This window comes from Pleurodeles waltl, chromosome 4_2 (assembly GCF_031143425.1).
Source record: "Pleurodeles waltl isolate 20211129_DDA chromosome 4_2, aPleWal1.hap1.20221129, whole genome shotgun sequence".
NCBI lineage: Eukaryota > Metazoa > Chordata > Amphibia > Caudata > Salamandridae > Pleurodeles > Pleurodeles waltl.
In genome coordinates this window covers 178,414,599-178,442,387 of record NC_090443.1, presented here as the reverse complement: position 1 = coordinate 178,442,387, position 27,789 = coordinate 178,414,599, and positions in this window count along the sequence as shown.

Here is a 27,789-nt window from a genome sequence, read left to right as displayed (position 1 = left end):
ATGACGGCTGCGACCATCTCCTCCATGTGGTCCAGGGCCTCCTGGTGATGGACTCCCACCTCCAGTCTGCAGTGCTGCCTTCCTCTTCCTGGCAATTTTTTCCTTTGTCCTACATTTGCAGTCATGCCAGCGTTTCTTCCACTCGGTGACTGTCCTGCGTACTTCAGCCACACTGTTGATCTTGTCAACAATTTGTTGCCATATGGCCTCTCTCCTGCTGATTGGCAACTTAGAGGTGATGAACAGTTGGTGCTGGTGTTCCATCACCTCTTTAACCAGGATTTCCTGCTCCTCTGCACTGAAGCGACACTTTCTTTCTTTTCTATATATGTCCTGGTTCCTGTATGGATCATCCTGGCTGGTTCCTGGTCTGCTGTCATCTTCCTGGGGTCTGTAGTGGCATCTGGGATCCATTTTGGCTCTCCTCTGCTGAAAGGGCAGTGTTCGTGGATATTTTTTACGCTATTGCATCAAAAAAAACTGCGCTTTCTGGGTTGTGCTGTCGTAAATCGACCCACAGTCATTTACGTTGCGTTAACATTGTTTTCCTTTACGACTTGACGCCGCGGTGTGCGTAAAAAAAAATGACTCCCACCTGTTGGTTGCGCCGCCGTGCGTCAAAGTATAAATTTGACGCCCGCACGGCGCATCGAAATGGCGTTAGCCGGCGGTAACATTTTTTACGCAAAACTGCGCCGGCGCAGCTTTGCGTCAAAATGTATAAATATGGCCCCAAGTCTGCAAACAACAACTGCTGGATTCCTGGACCTGAAGACCTGCAAAAGAAGGGGACCACGTCCAGAAGTCGAAAGAAGTTCCAGGAAGGACAGGAGCCCCTGCCAACCCAGAGGAGGGTGCAAAATACGAGTCCCTGGTTAGGCGAAGGGGGCATGAATGCACCCTAGGAAGATGCCAGCGGGTTCCTGCATGATGCAAAAGATATCCCACGACGTGACGATGGATGCAGATGTGATTTCATGTTGGGAGTCACCAACAAGCCTTGGTTATGAGAATATGCGTTTTGCATCAAAATGGCGCTGGCTGGACCTAGGAGGGACCTGGGGGCCTAAACTCTGTGTGAGGAGGAAGAGAGGGCTCGCAGCACTTTAGAGAGCCCTCAGGATGCCAGACAGCACCCACTGAAGTCCCAGGACAGGGGGACAAAGGAGGTGCAAAACACGGTTGGTGCAGCACAACAAAGGAAGGTCCCACGCCGCCGGAGAACAACTCATCGAGTTGAGCGTCGCAGGATGGAGTGCTGGGGACCTGGGCCAGGCTGTGCACGAAGGAATTTTGCAAATAGTGCACAGAGGCCTCAGGAGGCGTAGAAGGCGCAGTACACAGGGGTACCATCGCTCTCATGGAAGGCAAGGTCTTACCTCCTCCAAATTGTATCATCAAGACCTCAGGATAGTCTATGTCAATGGGGTCCACCCTCTGTGTCATTCGGAGCACGCTCGCCACTGTGAGAGGAGTCCAAGGGTACCGGTCATCATCTTGGAAGGTGCCTGCGTGAGCAGGAGAGTGACTCCGTCACCCCACTGGAGATTTCTTTGGTCCTTCTGGTGCAGGATGAAGACAGGGAGTCCCCAGAGCATACACACCGTGGGAACCGTTGCAGTGGCTGGCTGGAGCTGAAGTTGCAGAGGAAAAGTATCTACTGTGGATACTTTGTTGATGTTACAGTGGTTCCTGGAGTAGGCTGCGGTTGATCCAAGGGCACAGAATGAAGTAGTAGTTGCAGAGGATTACTGAAGGAAACTTGCAAGGAGAATCTGAAGAGAACCCACAGGATTGACCCTAAATAGCCCTGGGAGGGAGATTGACTATCTTATCAGGTATGGACCTATCAGAAGGGGTCTCTGACGTCTCCTGCTGGCACTGGCCACTCAGAGCCCTCCAGAGTACCCCCACACCTTGCAAAGCAAGATGGCTGAAGTCTGGGACACACTGGAGGAGCTCTGGGCACCACCCCTAGGATCGTGATGGACAGGGGAGTGGTCACTCCCCTTTCCTCTGTCCAGTTTCGCACCAGAGTATGGGACAAGGGGTCTCTGAACCGATGTAGACAGACTTATGCAAGAAGGACATCTGTGCCCTTCAAAGCATTTCCAGAGGCTGGGGGAGGCTACCCCCCCGAGCCTGTCACACCTATTTCCAAAGGTAGAGGGTGTAACACCCTGCTCTCAGAGGAAATGCTTTGTTCTGCCTTCCTGGGACTGAGCTGCTCAGACCCCAGGAGGGCAGAACCCTGTCTGTGAGGTGGCAGCAGCTGTAGCTGCAGTGCAAGCCTCAGAGAGCTGGTTTGGCAGTACTGGGGGTCCATGGTGGAGCCTCCAGGATGCATGCAATCAGCTCCCCAATACCAGATTTGGGATGGGGGACAATTCCATGAACTTAGACATGTTACATGGCCATATTCAGAGTTACCATTGTGAAGCTACATATAGGTAGTGACCTATATGTAGTGCACGCGTGTAATGGCGTCCCCGCACTCACAAAGTCCCGGAAAATGGCCCTGAACTATGTGGGGGCACCTTTGCTAGTGCAAGGGTGCCCTAACTCTTAGTAATTTTGCACCTAACCTTCAGCAAGTGAAGGTTAGACATATAGGTGACTTATGAGTTACAGTGAAAATGGCTGTGAAATAATGTGTGCGTCATTTCACGCAGGCTGCAATGGCTGGCCTGTGCAAGGGTTTGTCTGAGCTCCCTATGGGTGGCAAAAGAAATGCTGCAGCCCATATGGACCTCCTGGAACCCCAATGCCCTGGGTACCTAGGTACCATATACTAGGGACTTATAAGGGGGGTCCAGTGTGCCAATTGAAATTGGTAAATGAAGTCACTAGCCTATAGTGACAAATTTAAAAGCAGAGAGAGCATGAGCACTGAAGTTCTGTTTAGCAGAGCCTCAGTGACACAGCCAAGCACTATACAGGCTCACACATTAGGCCATAAACTATGAGCACTGGGGTTCTGACCATCAGGATCCCAGTGAGACAGGCAAAAACATAGTGACATTCAGATAAAAATGGGGGTAACATGCCAAGGAAGATGGTACTTTCCTACAGCAGTGCCTACACCCCAGCTCCTGTGAGCCCAGCACCTCAAAAAGCTAGCTATATTATTGACTTGAGACTTGGCCCCCACTCCATGTAGAGTACCATATCAAGTGTGAGGCTCTGGCTTCACCTCCCCACTCAGCCATCACTTGCTGCAGACCCTGAGATAATAACATCGGCCCCTGAGCAAAAGCATATCTAAAGAGAAGGGAGTGGACTCGCATACTCAAAGCACCCCCAAAGGACTCACATAGTGGACAGTAATATTAGTGGAATCAGCAGATATGCTTGGCACCTCAAAGCTCAAAACACCAAATCCTGAAATCCTACTCATCAAATTACTAGTATGGCCCAAGACAAACTTTCTGCCTCTGTGTCACAGCAAAAGATAGATGAATACACTATACAAGCGCTATTGTTGGATGAAACTGGTGCTACAGGAAGGGGAGAAGTGAGGCCAGAAGAGTTAAAAATTAACTCTTTTCTACAAGCCATTCAAGGCCTAAAGGAAACTATGGAAGGCAAAATGGGTCAACTGAAATTAGACATTCTTAATTCAGCATTATTTGCGAAAGACAGTAGATGGATTAACAGCGGAGGAAGGCAGAGTATCTGAAACTGAAGATGCAGTAAAATCACAAGCTTCCTGAATCTCCTCCTTACAAAGAGTGGCTCATCAACTGTAAGCCTTGTGGGCATTCCAGACGGGGGGAGGATGCCATGCCGACCAAATTGATCACTGACTGGCTGAAGAGCTGGGTACCTGCAACAGAGGTATAACCTTACATTTTAATTGAAAGAGCGCACAGGGCTCTCACTGCGAAGCCTCCTTCACCCAGATCGTAATGTCATCGTCTGGGTCGCACGTAGGCTTGGGTCCCTAACCTTTTGGTCCTCACAAGTGATGTTCTTCCTGTGTTATACCATGAAAGATTGGCTGCAGAGGATATCCTTTCAAAAGGTAAAACAAAAACTGAGAGCCATGAGCATCCAATATATCCTCCTTTTTTCTGCTTGATTAAAAGTCATCTTCCATTACAATACCCTACTATTTGACAGTCCAGAAGTGGCCTGGGATTGGGTGGACAAGCAGCCCACTCGGTGTTGGTGTGGCTCACCTCATTCAGAAGGGGAGAAGGAAGAGGGGGCAGGCGGGGTGCCAGGAATGGAGGATCCAGAAGAGTGGAACACAGCACCAAGGCACAGGAATAAAAGACTTGAGCGAAAGAGGCGCTCACTTGATGCAGAAAGGTCCCCAGTGGGGCAATCAGCCTTCTCAACAGAGTCAGTCTCATGCCTAAAACTAAGCCTCCAGCTTGACATGCCCTATCAAGATGTGTTAAGTGCCCATCAACATATTATGAGATTATGTGGTGGCGACCGGAGATGGCTGGTGTCTCACACCCTGGGATGTTTTAATTTCTGTCTTTATGTTTTTTTTAGAGTTAATGGGGGGTGAGTTGGGCTACATTTGGGAGGGGGTTGCATGGTATTGGAGATGTACATCTCAAGCTACCCCAGTTGCCTACTGTCTCTAGTTGCATTATGACAGGAATTCTAGTTAGCAAAGTAAGGAGTCGGTGTTGGGGAAGTCGTTTTCTTGTCTAAATTTATTTCTGGATCAGTTATTATCACTTAAATGGACGTCACAAGTGAAGCATGATTATAGATTATGGACATTGTTGACATTAATGACACTCTCTTTGACAAATGATTGATGCACCACAACCCAACTTCGTAGGGAAGCTTACTGTTCTTCCACTGAACAATGATGGTTTTTTAGGGGAAATTAAGTGAGGGGCAGCACTGAGGGCAGCTCATAAACCCAACCCGACATACTCATGATGTCCCTTACTGGCACACAGGCGGTTCTTGTGGGTATTCCACTCAGGAATCAATTGTAGATCGAAAGGCATCACTATCCTAGTTCGAAAACATCCTCTTGGTGGTAGCTGGAGTATGGCACGACCAATTGAGGCGCTATGTGCCTCAATGTGCCCTGAACGGGTCTCCGCTCTCCCTAATCTGTGTGCACACTCCTCCTCCCTAAGTGTCACATTCTCCTTGTGCTTCCGGCGACCCCATGGATCCTGAGTGGAGATCTTAATGGAGTTACAACCCTGTGTTGGACTGTTCATCCAACACGGCTACAGCTAGAGCACACCCGACAATTCTAGCCACCTTTTTGCATTACATGTCCCAAATGGAAGTAAACTGTCACACCACCCAATGGAGCGCTGTTACACCTTCTTTTCAAATGAGCTTAGATCATTCTCCCATCTCAAATCTTTCTTTCTCCCCAGACAAGAGGGACACAGGGTATTAACTTTTGGCAAGGGAATTGTCCCACCACTCACAAGTATTGCTTAGTCTTGCCGGGGGCCCAAACACAAAACTGTGAGGTGGCACCTGAATGAGTGGCATTGGAATGATAAGGAGTTCTGGGAGTCATGCCAGCAAGTGGAGAAGAGATATTTAAAGTCTAAAGAAAAACTGCATATTGGTGGATTCCCCGTGTGTCATATAGGAGGCTCAGAAGGCCACACTGATGAAAGAGATTATCAGGTATACTAAAGGCCAGAGGGGACAGACTCAACAAGACGTGTAAGATTTGGAGTTCCTCATAGTTGAGCTTGAACTGCAATATATAGAGACAGTAGAGGACTTGATTCTATGGGACTCCCTCCACAATCAGACATTCCGGAGTCGGAAATGCACAAAAGAAGCCTAAGAGGCATGAATGGCTATGTGTAGCTGAATATATCAATGGGGGAATACGCCCAGTAAAACTCTTCTTGGGCTGTGCACACCTTGCACTGTAGGCGATCCCATATCATACATTAAAAATGGCAAGGGCTCACATATAACTGGCAGCATGGACATAGCGCATGCCTTCGCTGAATACTGCCAACAACTTTATCGTCCTGATCTGGAGGGGAAGCGTGCAGACCTGAGACAGTTCATTGCAGACCTCCCAGTGACTGGCGTAGACCCCACAGACAGGGACCTTCTGATGGCTGAAGCTACCTCGAGGAGTTAGGTGAAGCCCTCACGCTGCTTCAATAGTGCAAAAACACCGGGCCAAATGCGTTTCCAGTGGAATTCTGGAGGCTCATGTGGCCACATGTGGGTCTGCACCTGCTGCAAATGCTTCTTAAGGCCCTGAGGGTGGGTAGGTTGCCAAGGAGCTAAGATCACCGGACATAGTTGTGATCTCAAACCTGGGTATGCGAGGAATACAGATGAATTTTGCTGGGAATATAGAAGTTAAGGCGTGGGCTAAATTGTGAGCAAGCAGACTGCTGGAGGTGATAGAAAAACAAGTTTATCCCAAACAATGAATGGTTTGAGATAGGGAGGGGTACCCGACAGGGATGCCTGCTGTCGCCCTTGCTCTCTGCCTTTGCCATAGAGCCTTTGGCTTCAGAATCTTCCTGTACGCGGATGATGTCCTGCTGTTCCTGGATTACCCCACTGAGTCAGCCCCTCATGCTCTACAAATACTAAAAATGTTTGTGATATAATTGGGCCTTGAAATGATTAAAGCCAAGTCATCTATTTACCCTATTTCCCAATGCTCCTCTGTCATAGCATGGGCCTCAGAATGACAGGTCCTCTCAACAGGATTCAAATAACTGGGAGTGTATGTAACCGAAAACAGAGTATTGGTGCTAGAGGCCAACGTTCACACCAATTTGGAGGGATTGGCCAAGGAAATCAAGCTTTGGTCCCATTGGCCTTACTTGGCTACTAGGCCATCTTTAAAATGGTCTCTCTCCCAAGACTTTTATATGAAATTCAAAAATGTGTCCTTCCCAGCAGGTAAAGGCTTCTTCACCATGGCTAATACATTCGTAAGTGACATCTTGTGGCATGGGGAAGTACCCCAAATTGCCCTAAAAATTGGTGCAGGCCTTCCTTTGATGGAGGACTAGCCTCCCTAAATCTGACATTATATTGCAGAGCAGCACATCTATTGGTCCTCAATGACTGGTGGTTTGAGGGGTTTGAAGATCCAGCCTATGCAGTTGAGGGATGGCGGATGGGTTAAGATTACATTTGTCTGTTGCTGTATGGCGGTGACTTACCGCGGGCTTTACCTGTTTCCACTCAGGTGAGGCTAACCACATGGAGGGAAGCTACAAAAGCCAATGGATAGGCAAAATGGCTAACAATGGAGGCCCCACTTTGGAGGGGGACTAGACTCCCCCCAGCTGTCTGTGTTCCACGGTTTCAAAAAATGGGATACTATAGGCATAACAGCATTGAGCGATGTGGTAAAAAATTAATCCATTAGGTCCTTTATGGGGCTGCAGGAGGACTATCAAATGCATCATACCCGTTTTTCAACTTCAACTTCAGCATGCCCTTACCCTATATTTACCATTGGATGGTGAAATCCACTGGTGAAGCTGGTTTGGTTACCTGGGCCACTGGAGGACAAGTATTGGAGAGAGGATGTGGCTACTCCTAGAGAGGCAGTGGTGACTTCTCAGTTCCACCTCAGGCAAATTAAATTATTACACCGCACACACTTTACAAGAGCATTGGTGTTCAGAATGGGGCCGATTAGCTTTGGGAGTTGCCTACGATGCAACAGTGACACAAGGGATTTAACACATGCTTTCTGGAACTGTTCAGCTCTGTCACATTTTTGGTAGGGCTGTTGGAGACTCTGGGGGCAGTGATGGCTTGGAGGATCCCCAGGGAACCAAGACTGATTTTACTGCATGTTTTGGATGTTGTAGGATGTAATAGATCTTAAAAGGCACTCCTCTGGCTGGACCTGATGATTGCAAGACCCTGGAAGAATGCAGAGGCCCCCTCCCTGGACTTGTGGGCAGAGTATGGACTAATGTTTGGGCATAGAGCTCCCAGTGTACCAGGCCTAAGGATGCCCACAAAACTACTCAAAACTTTGGAAGAACTGGTCTGGATACCAAGGGATACATATTGAACCATGCTTGCCTAGGCCATGGTCCATGGACAGTGAGGTGTACACCTTTGAGGCCACATAATGCTGACCATCAGAGGTAGAACGTAATGTTTGTTCCAAAGGGCATCTGTAAGACATATCGTGAGAAATTGCACGAGGAGCTGCAGTGGCTTCAGCATACTGCAATGAGTGGTTACGTGCCAAGTTTGGTTTGTATTTGTGATAAATGTTTAATAAAAAGTTTTTTTTTAAAATAAAGCAGGACACAAACTGAAACGGAAACCCTTGTTCTGTGCTTAGTTACAGAATGGCCACCATTTGGGAAAGCAACATGATCAGCAGGTGAAAAGGCCATATCATACATTTGTTCTCTTTTTTTAAGCATTCTAAATGAATGGTTCCAGAAACTGTGAGGTATACAGTGCAGGCTTTTGTACTACTTCTATACTGCCAGATGAAATAGCTTAAGAAAGCGGGCTCCCTGTATCACTATACCAACAAATAATCCAAACAGATGGTGGAGCGTGCCTGGAAGCAATCGTCAGTTATCTTCTGGATCCTTTCAGAGATCTGGGGGACAAGGAGTTAAGCATTAAATTCAAATTTACAGTTCTGTGAAGCCCATTTAGCTACTCAAAAAGGAAAAGGAGTCAGCATTAACGTTTAGTAGATGTATTACAAATTAGTAATCTTTCCATTGTATGAGCATATCAAAATCAGGTTATAGAGATACAAAATTAAAACCGGCAAGCTGAATCGCCAAAATAGACTCAGAGGGTCATTACGGCCCTGGTGGTCGGCGGAACACTGGCGGTAATACCGCCAACAGGCTGGCAGTATTCTGCCAGTGTATTATGACCGTGGTGCATTCGCCACAGTCATACCTCCGGTCCCGCCAGGATACCACCAGGCTTCAGCCGGGCGGTCATAATCCGCCAGGGCAGTGCTGCAAACCATAGAAAGGCTGGTGGTATGGGGGACTCGGGGGCCCCTGGGGGCCCCTGCAGGGGGCCCCAGGCACAGCCCCATCACGCATTTCACTGCCCGAATTACGGGCAGTGAAATGCGCGACGGGTGCTTCTGCACCTGCTGCACATCAACATTGCCGCTGGCTCGATTACGAGCCAGCTTCAATGTTGATGTGACTTTTCCGCTGGCCCAGCGGAAAAGTCATAATAGGGGGCCAAGCATTCTGCCAGCACTGGTGGTATGTTGGCTCCCGCAGCTTCAGCAGTCTTTTAACAAGGCAGCCAAAGTCGTAATAAGGGCCTCAGTCTTTTCAATATATGGCATATAAGGATTACCCGCACAGAAATGCAAAAAATAAGAAACAAGAATTGGCATTCTATACAAGAATTCAAGTTCCTTCTGTGCAGCACAAATTGAAATAAAGACACTTGGTTGGTTTACATCCTAAACAGAGCTATATTAATGGGTCTCAGGACAAAGCAAGGTAGATGTCAGCACTGCAAAGTTTCCAGAACAAGTCTTCAGAAAATAAAGAATCCAGTGTTAGCATGAAGCCAGACACTGTAAGGACTAAAGAAGCAGTCAGGAGGTCTGTACATCTCAGAGTCTAAAAGTGATCTGCTGCCATTCTAATACTATGAACACTAAATTAATGTGGAAAGTTCCAGTAGCATTTGTGTTTTCTGTACATGTCATCAGAAACCCAATTAATTCTTCTTCTCACAGAGCACACTTGCAACATTGAGAGATTCTCCCATTCCACAGAACACTATAAAAGAGACCGGCCTTGGGTTTCCTCTTCCCAGATAATGAATGAATGCGAGGCACACCAAATCATCCAGTCCACACCAAGGTCTTCTTGCATGGCCTTTCTATCTCTAATAGACAATACTCCTTTCAGTATCTAGGCAACCAGGAATGTGCACCTGCAAAGGAAAGTATGTGAAGCACAGAAAACACATTTCACAGGCTAGCATTAAGGCCTACTAAGGCTAATTTAGCAAAGCTCCGTTATTAATAAGCATAGTTAAATATTTAAAAAGAACTGTAGGCATAATATCAGAGTAAATGTAAAACACAAAAAATCAACACATGCTTACATATGGAACATGTTTTTCAATAAATGCGACATGTCATTATATAAATGTAAATGGGAACTACGAATTTCATATTAAAACTAAACATTAGATCTCACATGTATAAATTAAACCTCTAAATTCTACCGTGAATGCACCTTTAACAATACAGATTGATGCTTCACCTTACATTAATAAGGTTAAGGTACACAGTGTATAATGTTTATTACATTGTCAAGGTACTTTTGTAACTCATGGGGGTGCAGCCAGAATTATGCTGTTCCACTGACCCAGGCACCGATGTACCCTCTTTTCTGGTGTTCTGTAGATATGATGTGTGCTGATGCATTGACATACAGCTACACTGCTTGCAGTCTAATAGAGGGGTCGACAACATAAATAAATTGCAATTAATAACCAAAACATAGGGGGGTCGATGCACTTCAGCTGATACTCCAATTAGGCTGGACCAATGTACTGCCATCGAGAAAATATAGAAGATGGATCTAAGTAGTTTCATTAATACAGCAATAAAAAGAAGTGGGCTGATGCACCACTAACAGAAAAAATAGGAACTACAAAGGACCAGAGTAGTGTTCCATGTTAAAGAGACAGAAAGAAGACAAGAAGTAAGGGTGCAGGAGTACTTTTTATAGTAGATTTTCATCCTCTATGGAAGAAGTAGATGAGGGAGAAATGTTGTATTTTAGGAATAGCTGTAAGCCCAGTAACAAGAAGTGCATTGCTTCTGAATACTTGAAATCTCTAGTAATCTCTTGGCACAGAGATAAGAATTTCTTGCATTCCAAATGTTATACTTCTCTTAACCGCTTAAGGATAAAGTGATCTAGAACAGTTTGGCTCTCAGTTCACAGGACTGAATAGTTGCAGGCCATGGATACCCTTAATATTCTGGATCCTCACATTTAACCGGTCACCTCAGCACTTCACAGTAGTTGAATCTCCCCGTTGCAAGGTACATTGAGGGTCAAAACACCTCTTCTATTTGTGTGGTTATGTCACCAAAATCATACAAATCTGATCTGTCTTTAAGAAAACTTGCCTGTCGCTTTCTCTGCAAGGTAACCTTTGCCATTTCTTCTGAGTGTTCCATTAAGGCTTTCTATACCTTTTCTATGACTTTATGTGAATCCAACATGGGCGTAAACTCAGATTTTGCATCTGAGTTTGTGGTCCTTTTCCTTTTATGTATCCTAGACTTCAAATAGTCTTTTGCATCCATTCCACTCTGCTTCTTATGGAATCACACTGATGCAGAAAAGCTGGCGAACTTCATGTACTAAGCCTTCTTTATAGATGCTTTTTATAACACAAACAAAGTCATTTTAGGCACATTATGCCTCATCTATAGTAGTTCTCAAAGCTGTACAGATAACGGAAGGATTAACATTTTCTAATAGGAGCCTGAAGGTTGACAGGTGTATGAACACAAACTTTGGTGGAAGCCACATACCGGTGCAAAAATGGCACACAGTATGTAGGCCCTCATTATGACTTTGGCGGCAAATGCCACTTACCGCCACAGCGACGGCGATGGCTGCCAATATACCATCGCCGTGGCTACCAACCGTCCATGGAATTATGACTGTAGCCGGAATTCTGCCAGAAGGCTGGCGGAATTCCGGCGATGGTCATGGCGGCGGACTGCGCTAAGGTGGTGCTGCTGCCAGCTGCAGCGCCACGCCACCAAAACACCGCCTACCGTATCATGAGGGATGATATGGCCTGGCAATATTTTGCTGGCAGATGCTGCTGCTTGCAGCAGCGCCGTGTCCCGCCTCCTGCCGGAGGACCCCCTGCAAGCAGGTAAGTTGGGTTCTCCGACAGGAGAGGGGGGCGGGGGGTGTTGTGTGCGTGTGTGGGGTTGTGTGTGACTGTGTTTGAATGCGTCCATGTGGGTATGCATGAGAGGGTGTGTGTGTACGTACATGTTGTGTCATGTGAGTGCGTGTGTGCCTGGATGTATGTTTGTGAGTGTTGCTGTGAGTGTGCATGAATGTATGCATGCGTGGGTGAATGTGTGTATGCGTGTGTGTATGGGTGTGTATGTATGTGTGTGTATATGTGGGTGGGGGGCGGGGAGGGTGTGGGAGGACCCTGGGGAGGGGCAGTGGGGGAGTCCCCTATCAGTGCCAGGGAAGGAATTCTCTGGCACTGATTGTCCCTACTGCCATGGTTTCTGTGGTGGTACAGAAACCACGGAAACCATGGCGGTGGGTGGGGTCAAAATGCATGGGCGGCCTAGTGAGGGTGGCCGGGCTGGAGACTGTAGTCTCCAGCCTGGTGGTCATTACCGCCGTGGCGGTCGGTGTGTCAACTTGGCGGTTTGGCTTTGGCCAAACCACCAATGCCATAATAGTAGCGGTATGTACTGCCAGCCTGTTGGCGGTAATACCTCTACTATCGCACTGACCGCCGGGGTCATAATGACCTCCATAGACTCCTCACATATGGTGCCTCAAAACTATGATTAAATTGCTAGGTATTAGGAAAGGCGTCTGATGTCAAACTTGTGATTTAGGGAATTGGTCCTTCTTTTTCATGGTCCCCACCTGTTTTTCGTGGTGCTTTCACTGGAGATGCTTGTGCTATTTCTATTCTATGTAACAGCTCGCAGCTTGCATCAGCTTTGAACATTTCTTGTGGGCATTAGATGGAAAAGTGGTCTGCCTCTTCTCCAGTGCATATTTTCTGTTTCTACCAGAAGTGCCCTTCCTAAATGAGAGGTCTGATAGCCCTTGGATTGTGTTTATATCTGAATGAATACAACTGAACTAGAAAACAATCCAAGCAGTTATATAACTTCAATAGGAGGAGAATTTCAAATGAACCACCGAATTATAGTCCTATCTCATAAGCACAGACCGCTAAGAAGACTGATGGTAGCCATTGACAAAAATGAATTAGATAGAGCAAATGGTGGTAAAAATGAGCAGAAGTTATATAGAAAACCCACAAGGAATCTGTAACAGTCGAGCTGCGGAATAGACACCCTATAATCCACTGTAATTTGACAGATGAAGTAATAGAGAAAGGATTCCTAGGCGAATACTCAAACCCGGTGTTCTTTCGCTAATGGTTCATCTGAGCTTCTGCCAGGTCGTTACATAGTTGTTGAGTTTAGGCGTGGGCATGCTAGGGTAAGTGAAGCGAACGTCATATGACTGGATGAGCACGTGTGCCTGGGATGTGAAATAAATGGCCACTCATGCCTCATCTCTTGCTGGCTCTCAAAAAACTGGTCAGGAGAGGTTGCATGTTCAACTTTATTTGCTCGCCTCCCATGTCAGAGGCCTCAACCAGGTGGCTGCGTCCATGGAGGGGAACATTTAAAAACTCCCTGTTGAGACCGCCACAAATGTGTTACTCAACACAGCTGCTGTGATCTCGCAACATAACAATCCTCCCCATCAATGTAAAACAATAACACAGCAGACAGAATACCAAAACTTCTTCTCACAAAGGCGTGATGAAAGAAAATAGATGGAGAGACATACAGTTGACAGTAAACAAGAGATTCATGTTACCAAATACCAAAATGGCCACTCATGTGCTGCCGTCGTCAGCATAGGAAAAGCACAGTATGAAGTCCTTCAGCCTGATAGAGACCACCGAACGTGGCCTCAAGTGATACCTGGAATGTCCTTGTCGGTCGTTGCTAGCCCCGATGGGAGACAGGGTCTCCCCTGGTCTGGGGTCAGGGCTTGAATGACCCAGCCTCGACATCCCCTCTCCAAGTCCAGTCTCTTCTAAATTTCCTTGTGGATTTGTCAATTCAGAGGTGTTAGCCTGGGTCATACCCCTGGCACCGTCACAGTCCCCCTCGGAATGCCTTTCCGAGGATGTGGAGCCATCCTCGCCAGTGTTGCAGAGGAGGGGGCAGTATTGTTTAAAAAACTGCAAGGTTTCAAGTGATCACCTCCTTACCCTTGACTGCGGTGATTATGGTGCCCTTCACTCTGGAGACGGCCCAGGGCTGTGGCTCAAATGGTAAACAGAACTTGCTCGCAAGATGTAGATCTTGGACTAGTGCAGCATCGCCCACTCTCAGCAGATGATGACGCGATCTCCATTTAAACGACATCCTGTCATCGTCTCCTTGTGTCGACTGAGGGCCTTGGATGCTTTCTTCAGCATGGCAGATCGCATCATCGTCACGTGAGGTATAGTGTCAGCAATCTGTTAGTTGATGCACAGTTCTTTAGGAACCACTCCCATTGTGGTATGCAGAGTGAGTCGATACCCCCTCAAGAAGGGATACAGAGCGCACTGCAAGTTCCTACCATCCGCCAGTGCAATCACTTTGTTGGAGGTCCTTATGAAGTGCTCCACCTGGGTGTGGTTTTCAAATGTTGAATGCCATGGGACTTCAAATATTGGGCAAACTCCTGACTGGCGAATGGACATCCAATATCTATTCAGAGCTATGGCAGAAGGCTGTTGGTGGCCATGATTTTCTCTAGCCGCGGGATGGTTTGTTGAGCAGTGAGTGACTCCACGATTTCTACCTCCAGATATTTGGAGAAGCCATCGATCACGATTAGCATGTGTGGGGAAAGGGGTGACAGTAGGCGTGATGATGGGAGCTGGCAGCTCAGCAGATCCGGCTGACTGGCTGAGGGAGCACCGGTGGACTGTCATCTTCACCAAGTCATCGAGGACGGGAAACCATACTTTACATCGAAGCCTCGCCTTTGTCTTGACAACACCTTGATGGGAAGAGTGAGCTGAGGGATTACGAGGCAAGGCCCTCACAGGAGGCATCCTTCTGGAGAGATAGCCGATTCATAGCAAACATCCTACAGCAACAGTAGGGTCTGCTTAGCTTCATTGGTGCAAAACAACAGGTTCTGGCTTACTTTGTTCCAGTTTCCGGCTAGGGTCTAAGTAAGCTAATGTGTTCTGTTCTGATAGTGCTTGTTTTGTAGCCCGGAAAGCTTCCTCTTGACATGTGCCCCACTCCCACACGGCGTTAGCTTTGGTGAGTTCACAAAGAGGCTTCATAAGGGATGTGAGATTTGGGATAAAATGGCCACAGTAAGTTACCATTCCTAGGAAGCTACTGACTCCTGTAATGTTGACTGGAGCGTTGGCTGACTGAATGTCTTTGACTTTGTTGGGAGCGGGCATGACTCCATTCTCCAAGAACCTATATCTAAAGAAACTGATCTCTTTTTGTAGGAACGCACACTTCCCTTGGTGAAGAGTGAGTACATTATCCAGGACATGATAGAACACAGATCAAAGTCTTTGGAGGTGTTCATCTAGTGATGACACGTGTACTAATATATCACCACGGATGCTGATGACACTGGGGAGCCCGTCAGTCCGGTTAGTGTCCTGAAATACTTTGGCCGAGCTTGACACCCCAAACTAAGGCTCTTATATCTCCTCAGACCCATGTGAGTGGAGAATGTGGTGATAGCTCTTGATTTCGGCACCAGCATCAGTTGGTGGTATCCCGCTCAGAGGTCTACCTTTGAGAACCACTTTGATCCGCTCATCTTGAACTAGGTCGTCAACTGTAGGGGTGATGCGCCATTCTCGCTTTATTGCCATGTTGGGGATGGGCATGTCCACACAAACCCGTACTTCTCAGGGTTGCTTAGGTTTCCTTGCTACCACTATCGGTGACACCCAGGGGGCCGGACTCTTCACCTTTTCGATTATGTTGGCTGCCTCCAATTTCCAGAGCTCCTCCTCAACATTTGGGCAAAGGTGGATCTCCACCAGATGATGACGAAGTGCGACCATCTGGACAGACTCACCAATGTGAAGGTGAACGATGCATTTTTTTAGGCATCCTATTCCTTCAAATAGTCTCACAAACTCTTGTGTCAGGGTGTTAACAGCCAATTGGTGGATGCTGAAAGCAAACATGACTAGTTGCAGTTGTTCAGCGTCTTGCAGCTCAGCAGCATACCTGTGTCCCCTCAGGTAACATACACTCTCGGTCTCATTGAACGGCCTTCATGGGCGATGATGGTTGTGAACACGCCTGCTAACGGCAATGGTGAGCTGGCACCAAGCACATAGGCCTGCGTGGTGATGGTGTGCAGCGTTGGATGGCGTGGGAGTTTATGGAATACAGTGTGTGCCATGATATTTATTGATGCAAAAACAACAGATGATAGACGGAATGTAGAACAAATCAAACATTCACCCCCCGTCACAGATCTGAGTTTAATCCAACAGTTTTTTTGCTTCCCATGGCATTCCAGTTTGGACCCAGCCATATGCAAATCAGTCTTGACCCTGTTCCCCATGGGAACAGCCCAGCCCGAACTGCCAGGTCAGGTCCTCCCTGGACCAGAAACAAGCATCCTGGGACCAGTTTCAGCTCCAGTAGCAGCAGAAATGGTGATATGGCTGGCCCTTGGTGGCTGGGACACAGAGTGATGGACCTGTCCTCATCTGCTTGGGCGAATGGACAGATTCATGGGTTTTCAAGGCACTGGGCCCACCGCCTTGCTTGCCGATGTTGGCAGGATTGCTGGTGACTTCTTTCAGAGGCTGTGGGGAAGTCAGGCCAACACCATGGCTGGGCTTGGATACACTGCCACAGGCAGCAGGTGGATGTGCAGAGGCACGCTGTGGCATGTGGCTGTCGGAGCCTTTCAGGAGATGAAAGGTGCACATGGGAGCCATGGCCCTCTTTGCCAGATGTTGAGTTTAGGCAAGGACCCATTACGGTAAGTAAGCCACACGTCATTTGACTGGATGCACACGTGTACCTGGAATGTGAAATAAATGGTCACTCACATTGCATGACTTGCTGGCTCTCAAAAAACTGGGTGGGGGAGGTCGCCCGTTCACCTGGATTTGCTTGCCTCCCATGTCAGAGGCCTGAACCCAGTGGCTGCGAACACGGAGTGGTACATTTAAAAACACCCCTGCTGAGGCCGCCGCCAACGTATTACTCCACACAGCTGCTGCAGTCTCACAACATAACAATACGGTTAAACAATCATTTGCAATGCAGTGGGCCTCGCGTTTGCTCGAGTTAGTGCCTTTAGCGTTGTGAATTCCTAAATGGACTTTTCTTGCCACATAAATTGAAAATGTTAAGTAAAACAGTTGACATAAGCGAGCCGATTCCAAGCATCAAGGCCGCCATGAGAGTGAGCAAGAAGGAGGGACACAAAAAAAAGATACGTTTGTTAGCAGTCAAATATATCGGCAAACATGCAATGGTTCAAACATGAAAGGGTCGATGGCCAAGGCGGTAACAAAGCTGCCTCAAGGAGGGACAAATGTAAAGCAGTTACCAATTATAACAAAGGATATTTGAAAGGTAAGCCCATGAATGAGTGAAAGTGATGTGGGTCAGGTGGGCATTCTCAAAAGCCCACATAGATACCAACATGTCGGAAAAGCAGCGCTTGCGCGCTGCCGTTCTCAACCTAAAAAGAGGTTGGAATAGTTATTAACAATGTAATAGCCGCTGGTCAAAAATGGCACAAAACGTAACATGCAGAGTAAGGGGAAAGTATCACCGTTAGATGCCATGTCACATTATATGCTATAAAATGCAAAACAACAGAAGAACCTAATAGAAACCGTCAGTGTAAGTAAGTGACAGTGATTGGCTATAATTACACGTTTGGTGACATCCCCGATTTGGCCAAAAATAAAAGTTACTGGCTGACACAGTAGTACAAGTAATGCAGTGTGGGATTTGCCCTTGACATGCACTATGATGAAAAGGCTTACTTTAGAAGCTACAAAATAAGGGAAATACAAGCATGAATTGGTGCAGAAACATTTTTTTTCTAAAGCTATTCTGTATTCCTCATAGTAAAACATGTAGCTCTGTGGTAATACCACTTCCAGAAATTACCTTATTCGAAAATATTGTAATTGTGTGTGTTTACCTGCGTGACCTAGAATAAAGACCTAATAGGTGCATTTATGGCTTGCAAATACCCTGTGTCTCCCCAAAACTGGAGGATGCCCAGTCCTCCAAACTTGCAATTTACAACTTTATTTAAAGAGGGGAATAATCACCAGCTTTCCGAGAGCATCAGTTGAAACTGCTGTCAGAAATCTTTTTCTGGTGGCTCACCCACCATATGGCTGCTGGAATAAATGCTTTGGAACTCCCCCTCTATTTAGCGTGGGCCTTCCAACGCATATTTTTCCCCAATGATTGTCAGAATAATTTATTTCTGGTTTTATCAAAATATGTTCCCACTTTAATAGTTTTTTTTTATGTAGAACCAAAAAAATGCTACTTGAAAAAACATAGCAGCTGACCAGCTTTTAATTTTTTACAGTAGTACCCCTATACATCTCTGGGAACACTTTCAGCAAACTGACTACTGCTAAACCAGGGTAGATCTCGGAATGCAGGAGGTGGATATTCGCTGGGATGATGAAGGTGGACCTCTGCCTCCACTGCAGGGTGCCAAGCCATCAACTAAACTCTAAATAAGTCTATGGCCCTCATTATGAGATTGGTGATAACTGTTCCGCCACGCTGGCGATGGCGGTTGGACTACCACCAAGCTGGCGGTGCAGACCCCCATATTACGACCACAGCTGTCAACCCACTGGAACTAAGCCAGTTTGCCAACAGTACCACCAGTGCGGACAGACTGCCGCCAATGGTGGTTGCCACACCCAGCCTGGCGGTAGCCACTGCACCGCTCACCCTAATACGACACTGAAGACTGCCACAATTTCCGGGGCAGGACACCTGCCACCCAAAGCCTGGTGGAAAGAGCAAGTAGAAAATGACCCACTCACCTCCAGAGACACAGACGACTCCGCAGAAGCCATGGAACGCCACCTTGAAATCTTCCCAGTGCTCTTCATCGTCTTTCTCCTCTCTGACCGCTGACGCCAACTCCATCGGTGAGTACGCCTGCAGAGCACACAAGGGAGGGAAGGGGAGAGTGACACACACTCACACATAACAGACACACCATGCAAGGACTCCAGCGCGCACACACATTCACACACGCAACACAACACCCGTACCGAGACACACACACACAAAACGCAGCCACGCCAAACACACTTGTCATGTACACACACCCCGGATCACAACTACACAATCACGCCAATAGCAACGACAAGCAGAGACACACAAACCAATACAAATACACAACACAACATACAATGCCCAAATACAAGAAAGAAAAGTGAATCTGAATAAAAAAATGCCTAGAAATGCACATTTAAAAGCACATGATAGATTTATGGAAACTCACCAGAGAACAAAAATACTCAACAACTGTATGTGAAGTAAACCAACAGGAATCCTGTACTGTAAGTTACTGTATATTAATGCCAAATGCAAGGTAAATGAGTACATAAAGCACCAAGGCCCTATAGGCCAGTCCATAGTCCAATACGCACAACTGTGCCTGTCAAAGGCCCCAGCTTGACTCCTGACAGCCTAATGGTCTCCACAAGGTAGGGGCATCAATGGGTCAGGCAAGTACCTCAAGGGTCTGTGGGTGGGGGTTTGGGTTTGAGAGGGTGTTCCTTGGACTTTGGCTTGAGAGGGTGGGGGTTTCAACCTTATTCTGGATGGAGGGCCAGATTTTCTTTTTGGAGACAGGGGACAGCTTCTTCATGGGTGGAGGGGCAGCAGAGGTAGAAGGGGGGTTCACAGGAGGTCTTGGAGGTGCGGGGACTTGGCTTGGGGAGGGAACCATGAGAGCAATGGGCAACATGGGTTGGGACAGGGTCAGGGAACAGGTCAAGGCAGGCAAAGAAAAGCTTCTTAGGGACAAGGGAGATACATTGGGAAACAGGTTTGGGAATGGAAGTAGAGGGAGTGATCATAGGATGTGTGGGTGTGCTGGATATGGGTGCAGATGTATGCAGAGTATGTATATGTGAGGTGAAGAAATGTTGAGTGTCTGAGTGCGGGCGTTTATGTGTCCTTTGAGGAGGGGGGGCAAGGAGGGTGGGAGTGGACAGACAAGTCATGTGGATGAATCTTGAGAGTGTGCATGCTTGTGATGTGATGTGTGGTGCCTGTGTTTGTCTTTGCCTGCCTTGTCTGTTGGTTTGGGTGAGTGTTTGTCTGTATGTGTGGCTTGGCTGGGAGAGGGGATAGGGCTTTGGGATCGGGCACAGGTAGCAGATGGAGGACGGAAGTACTAGGGACACTGGCTGCTCTCAATGAAGAGGCCACAGCTTGAAATGATCTCTGTAGGTCAGTCAAGGCACAGTGAATGCCCTCCAGGTAGGCATTAGTCTGCTGCATCTGGGATGCCAGGCCCAGGATGGCATTCCCGATGATTGACTGCCCTACAGAGATGGACCGCAGGAGGTCAATAGCCTCAGTATTGAGGGCAGCAGGGCTGACTGGGGCAGGAGCAGAGGTGCCTGCAGCGAAAGAGACGCCCACCTTCCTGAGTGAGCAGGCACGGGCAACTGGCTGGAGAGCTACTGGGAGGGAGGTGCTGGAAAAGGGGAGGTGGCGGATGAGAATGGTGCTGGGATGGTCCCAAAAGGTGCCGCCACGCCAGGGAGCTTCCATCGGAGGAGGAATCTGTATCAGTGGTATCTGCTCCAGTCTCCCCCATAGTGCTCCCCTCCGTCCCACTGGTCCCCTCGGCTTTGGTGGTCTCTGCCACATGGGTCCCATGGGTTGCACCCTCCTCACTCACCGTTGCCTCTACTCCTTCACCAGCTGATGCTAATACACACAAGGATAGGATAGTACATAAAGGAGGGGAGAGGGTGAAAAAGATGGGAGCATAGGGTCAATACCAATCCTCATTGCACGTAGGTGCATTTCAACAACATGACTCTATGAACATTCCTGAATGCACTCTCTACCACGTCAATGTAGATTTCCCAACACCCACTGTGCATACACTCTGATGTGCATGCACAATCATGATCCCACTACAATTACACTCAGGTATTACTCTACACTGTTAGGGCTCTTGTGTACAAGACCAGTATTGTGAGAATCCTGTCAATGAGTGACATTTGTACAGTGTCAGACCTTCCCGTGTCACCCATAATGGACACGTATAGATAGGTATGGGTACCAACTGAAGATCCTGTATGTCCATGTCAAATCCTACAATTTGGCACTGTAAAAATGCTATGACAACCTGTTGCTCAGATTCTCATCTATCACAGCTACTTCTGTTCACAGCACAACTGTATCCTACCTACATCAACGGTCATACCTACAGTAGACATCCTTGATCCCATGCCTAACACACCCATCCAGTCCATTGCAAACTGTAAAGGACATGTTGTCTGTCACTCTACCCCTTATGGCTGCTATGTTGCCCTCAAGCGTCCATCCAACTCTGGGTAAGCTACCACCATTATGCGGGCCATCAGGGAGGTCAGGATCCTTGGTGATGGCTTTCCACAATCCCTTCTTCTGATGGGCGCTGACCTGCATGGGAGACACAGAAGGAAAGGCACATTAATGTAGTCCCAACAACCTATGACATTCATAGGCCTACTAACAGTACACATATCAGCATTGTACACAACTTCACACTTCCACAACATTCCTAGCAGTCATATCCGTAGGTACACCCTCCATTGTAACATCCTGCATACACATACTATAACACACTTACATACCCATATAGCAACAAACCTATCTATAATGCAACCTACCTGCTGTTCTGGAGCCCCATACAGCCTTGTGTACAGGGGTAGGGCCCCATCCACAAGTTTCTCCAGTTCTTCTGAGGTTAAAGCAGGGGCCCTAGCCCCTGTAACATGCACCATTGTGGATTCCTGGAACACGACACAGCACCCACCACACTCAGAGGAGGTCTTGTTGGCTGGATATTCAGGAGTCAAGTGGGATACACTGTAGAAAATGGCAGTCACGGCCGCAGCGGTCTGCACTGTCACCGCCGGCAGTGGCCATCATTGGTCCCTGAATGACATAGAAGTCAGTATTAACCAATGAGGAGTTGCACTGCAGTTCCTACCTCCTACCTCCATGACAGCATACACCGGAGGAATGAGGTCACTGATATAATTGCATCACTACTCATTTCCATCATGGACACGTGATGAGTTACGCCCTGGGACAATGTAAACTATAATTAGGCAGCCTGAACTTAGAGTGTGCACATATTCTGGAAATGACAACATGACTAAACTTAAATATTGATGGTGACTGTACACTAGCAGTGACAGACAAGCATCTCACTATTGTCATCCATTGTAAATCCCAGATGCATGTGCAACTAACATAGGAATTATGACGCCTCAACACATTGAAATATGCATTGCATGCAAAAAGTGGCAGCATATGTGATGTTGATTCACATTTTGTCACCTTGCAGAAGGATGCATGAATAGTAATTGTTTACATACTTGTGTTGTATGCCATGTGTAGATGCCGACCACTGTGGAGGGTGAGGCATGCACCTGTGTACTGGCCCCTGGTTGACTTTGCGACCTTTGCGATGATGGAAAAACACCACATCATCTCCCACTATCAACTGAACTATGCTACAGTCAGGGAGCTGTGTACCAAGTTGGAGTTTGATCGTCTGCCAGCCATTCATCAACCTACTGCGATACCTCCAACTGTGTAGGTGGTATCTGTCCTCCATTTCTTGGCCACTGGCTCATTCCAGGGGATAGTGAGGATGGCAACAGGCATGCTTCAACCTATGTTCAGTAACGTGTTGAGGAATGTCATGTCCCCCTTAGTCAAACATTTGGACAGCTACATTCAATTTCCCAAACCTGTAGATTTGGCCAGTGTGAAGGCTGATTTCTATGCATTTGGACATATCCCTCATGTGATTGGGGCCATAGATGGCACCCACATTGCATTAATGTCACCCAGGTCTGATGAGCAAGTGTACAGGAACCGTAAGTGCTTTCACTTCATGAATGTGCAGATGATCTGCTTAGCTGATCAGTACATCTGCAAGGTGACTGCAAGGTTTCCGGGGTCTGTCCATAATTCATACATACTTAGGAATAGCAGTGTCCCACAGTTGATGGCGCCTCTACAAAGAGTGAGGGCCTACCTCATCTGTGAGTATGATGAGTTTATATGTAATTACTGGTACCCCAGCCTTACTGCTCAGTCTGTTTTGACATGGTGGAATGTAAATGTTGGTTTAACCTAACCACAGGTGATTAAGGTTATCCCAGCCCCTCCTGGCTATTGACCCAAGTGAAGAATCCAAGGACCAGGGCTGAAGAACCGTACAATGAGGCTCATGGGAGGACAAGAAGGTTGGTTGAAAGGAAATTCTGTCTCTTGTTGGCAAGGTTCAGATGTCTGCACATCTTTGTTGGTTATCTGCAGTACACACCACAGAAGGTGTGCCAGATTGTGGTGGCCTGCTGCATGCTCCACAATCTGGCACTAAGGAGGAACATCCCATTGCTGGAGGATGTACGAGTAGGGGACAATCCGGTGGCAGAGGAGGGAGGAAACATGAGTGACGAAGATGGGGATGAGGAAGATGTAGGCACAAGGACATATCTCATCCAGCAGTATTTCAGCTAAGCTTCTGGTAGGTACTTCTCTATGTTTCACATGTCACATGTTGGTGTACAGATTGGCTATACTTCATTGTCCATCCCTGATATCTGCAGGTGTTGACCCAATTTGGGTTTCAGATGAGTATATACAGGAGGTCTACAGTACCACTGTGATAGTAGCTAGCCCATCTGTCTGGGTTACATACAGTTCTGACATCTTATCTACTTCTTCACACATTTGTGACTTCTCCATTCTGGAATCAAATGTTCATTGCATAGTTTGCCACTTCTTGTGACTTCAAGTACTATTAATACTTGGCATCCAAGGGAGCAAGCTGTGTAGTACAACTACAATGAGTATCTATTACTCAGGTCATTACTGTCATATGCAACAATGAACTTGTCTCATTGTAACTGAACAGGGTTGTGTCATGTGTGCAATAGCATTGGATTGTCTATCAGTGTGTGGACCTACAGTGTAAATTGTTTAACCATCATGATGTGCAGGTACATACAGTTGGCAACAGTGAAAATAATATGTGATGTACATTGTGTGTATCAACTGCAGATGTACTATGGATGATGTTTCACTACTCTTCCCAGTCTGCTACCTGAGGACCCAGGGTTGTGTGGACACTGGCTTTGCTGCAGGAAGCCGGATGACAGCATGATATATACACATCTTCACTGTGTTTAATGATCTAATTTCTGTGACATTTCACGCATTTGTTGCACCATTACAATGAGTAAACACATAACACCAAAACTTCTGTGTAAGTGCATTTATTGTATATACCAAAGGGTGGGTAGGGTGGAAAGCAGTGGGACCATGGTTATCAATGCCATCGGTCTCTCAGGCTCAGCAGTTGGTAGCACAGATCCACTATCCATGTGGCATATGAAAATGGGAATATGGCAGTGGGAAGTCAAAAATGTGTCTCAGTGGCACACAAGGGAGACAATCTTGAGAGGCTCATTTCCTGGAAGTGGGGTTGGTCTTGGCTTCTGTCCCTGCAGGATGTCTTGGTCTGCGACCATGTTTGTGCGTGGGTTCCTCAGCAACAGGGGGTGGTTCAGTGGTTGCTTATGAGTCCTCAGGCATGGCCATCATTCCACTAGCTGCAGCAGATGTGGAGGGCTGGTCTGTAGGTTGGCTAGTGGAAGGGGCCTGGTGGTGGATGGAGGACTCATGCAGGACTGTGACAAGCTCCTGCATCGCGCCTATCATGGAGGCCATGGTGGCATTGAGGGCATGCCACTCCTGCATGGCCTCCTGGTGGTACTCCCACTGCTGGCTCAGGTTTTCCCCAACAGGTCTAACAACTGGGCCATCTTGTTCTGGGAATGGTTGTATACTCCCAGGACTTGTGTCATATCCTCATGGTTGCTCCCTGGGTTGCCCCACCCTGTGAACCCTAGGTGCACTCCCACTGGCCCTAGCCCCCTGTACCTGTGTCTCCGGCACAGTGTGCCCACTCCCACTTGCACCAGGAACTTAATTGTCTTATGTGATGGGTTCTGACTCAGGTCCCAGCACAGGTGGGCACACTGTGGATTGACTTGGCCTTGAGACAAGGGTGTGGGGGTGTTGGACGACAGGTTTTGTGATGGCAGAGGTTGTGGGGGGCTACATGGTGTCCTGGGTGAGGCTGGTGGAGGTGGACTGCTCAGAGATCCCGGATTGGCCTTCCTGTTGCAGACATCCTGTGTTGCTGTCATCACTGGGGTCTTCATCAGGTCGGGGACTGGCTGTAAGTGGCACTGGTTGTCTGACAACATTCTCAGTGGCACCTGTGGATGACAGAGATTGTAATTCACATCACCCTGATGTACTTTACAAGGACTGCGAGATGAATGCTATGCGTCATGCTTTGAGACTCAGGTGTAGTTGTGCGAGGGGAATGTGTATTGTTAGGTAGCTACAGGGTGGTGCATTGTGGGAGTTGTAGTGCTTCATGCTGTACATGCATTGAGTGCATTCGGGAGTGTGGACTTTGGGATTGGTGTTAGTGGGGTAGGGTGGGCATGCAGGGGATAGGGATGCACGCATTACAGGTATACTTCATAAAAGGGGACTATAGGTGACACCAGTTTCCAGTCCTCTGGGGATTCCATTGAGACACTAAGGGAGCAGGATCGCCAAGACCTTTTGCTCCCATGATGTGAGTTCCAGGGAGGTGGTGAGGGCCCACCACCAGTCTTCATGAGGGTGATTTGGTGTCTGGACGCAATGGAGTGGACCTTCCCCCTCAGGTTGTTCCACCTCTTGTGTATGTCGTCCTTTGTACGTGGGTGTCTTCCCACTGAGTTCACCTTGTCGATGATCCTCCACCATAACTCCATCTTCTTTGTCATTGATGTTTGCTGGACTTGTGCCCCGATTAGCTGTGGCTCTACCCTTATTTTTTCGTCCGCCATGGTCCTTAATTTGTTTTCAGTGAAACGAGGCTGCTTTTTTCAGGACGCGTGATGTGTGTGCGAGTGTAAAATATTTTTGGGAAGTGTGATGCGTGAGAGGTGTGCAGGTGTTTGTGATGTCTGTGTGCAGTGTGATCTTCAGTGTGGATGTGCAATGTATGTCAGTTTTTTGTCATGGCAAGGGGTTGTGGGTTGTGTGTGTGTGTTTTATAGGAGGGGGTGTGGTGTGTGTATGTGTTTCAGGTGTGGGGAATTCGAATTGGCCTATGTGGTGTTGTATTGCAGTGGAGGTTCAATTTTGGCCGTCGCGGTCCTGGCTGACAATGGATTACCGCTGCACTGTGACCGCTGTGCTGATTTGTGAGTCATATTAGGGGGCGCGGTCTGGGTGGTGGGAACGAATCTCTGCTGCCATCGTCGCCTGATGCTGTCAGTTTTGTGGCTGTGTTCTGGCAATTTTGTTTTTGTGTGCCGTAATTGGGTGGGCAGATTACAGCCACCACTACGTTTTTTTTGGCAGCCGCCAGCACCGGGATCTTCGGGAAGGACCGCCAATGTTTTTTAAGGCGTTAAAGTGATGCTCCAATAACAACCTACGGGCCTCCCTGTTCTTTGCTGGACTAGCGCCATAATTTATGACGTTGAACCAGCAAAGCGCCACAATAGCATCATAAATTATGATGCTATTGTGCTAACATGCACCATGGTGTGCTGCATAGTTAACACAGCGCTACCATGGTTACATTAGGGGGGCACAGGGCAATGCAAGAAAAGTTGCGCATCAGAGCTGATGCACCACTTTCTTGTAAATATGCTCCTTAATGTCTGGTACTAGCTCAGGCCCACTAGACCCATCCTACTCCCACCAGCTTCTATTTCAAACCTTAGGCTTGTAGCCTATGAAAGAGGGAAGAATAATTTAATTTCCTACTCTTCCAACAGCCAGGATCATCATTGTGGCAACAAGACCCTGTTTTGTGATGTCTCTCCACAGATTTTGAGTTTAGGATAAACAAAGCGTCTCCTTCATTGAGAACTGACTGTATCCTACTCTTTTCTCTTTCCTTCTACAATTGTCAACATTTTAATATTTGCTACTCCAGAAACTAGATGACTGACAAATAAGAAACTGACTGCCACGTTCAGCCATTAATCTATTTAGTGGACCAGTACAAGAGGCCCTTTATTAGCATGGCATTTCCACCCTCCTTGCTTTCAGAATAACCAGTTCTGGGAATATCAGTAACTTTGGGGAGGGAAGGTATAATATGGGATTCCCTGAGGAAAGAGTAGTTACCCAGGGAAATGAGAACACCACGTCTGATTCCTGGTAATTCTCCATTTCACCCAGACTTTCATGTGGAAATAATGACTGCTTTCAGCAGAAGTAATGTCTGGATGAAATGTGCTTATCTACAGATTTCCCACAGATCTCATAACTTGTTAGAGGTCACAGCGGAAGTATACAGCAATGAGGACTTTTGTGCGTGTGTGAGGGCAACTAGCAATGCCATTTTCCAGTTTGTAACTGGTCTCCTTGTGAGGTTAAGCTTGTGCTGCTCTTTCCTGTAATATACTGCTTCTCTGTTTAAGTGGCATGTAACTGCTAAGGAGAGTGTTCCATGTGTTGTAAGGAGAGTTTGTACTTTAACCTTTTAGGACTGTTGCCATGGGAAGCGTACCCTCTTAATATGCTTGCTCTGCTTCTCGGATGTAAACTTGCTCTTCTATTTTTAACATGCAACAGTCCGGGAAGAGTCCCCCACAACCCCAGATTCTGTTTTAACAACCACTGGTGCACAGGCGAGACATCATTGATAATCTCACCTCTTGAGGCCGACTAGATCTTTG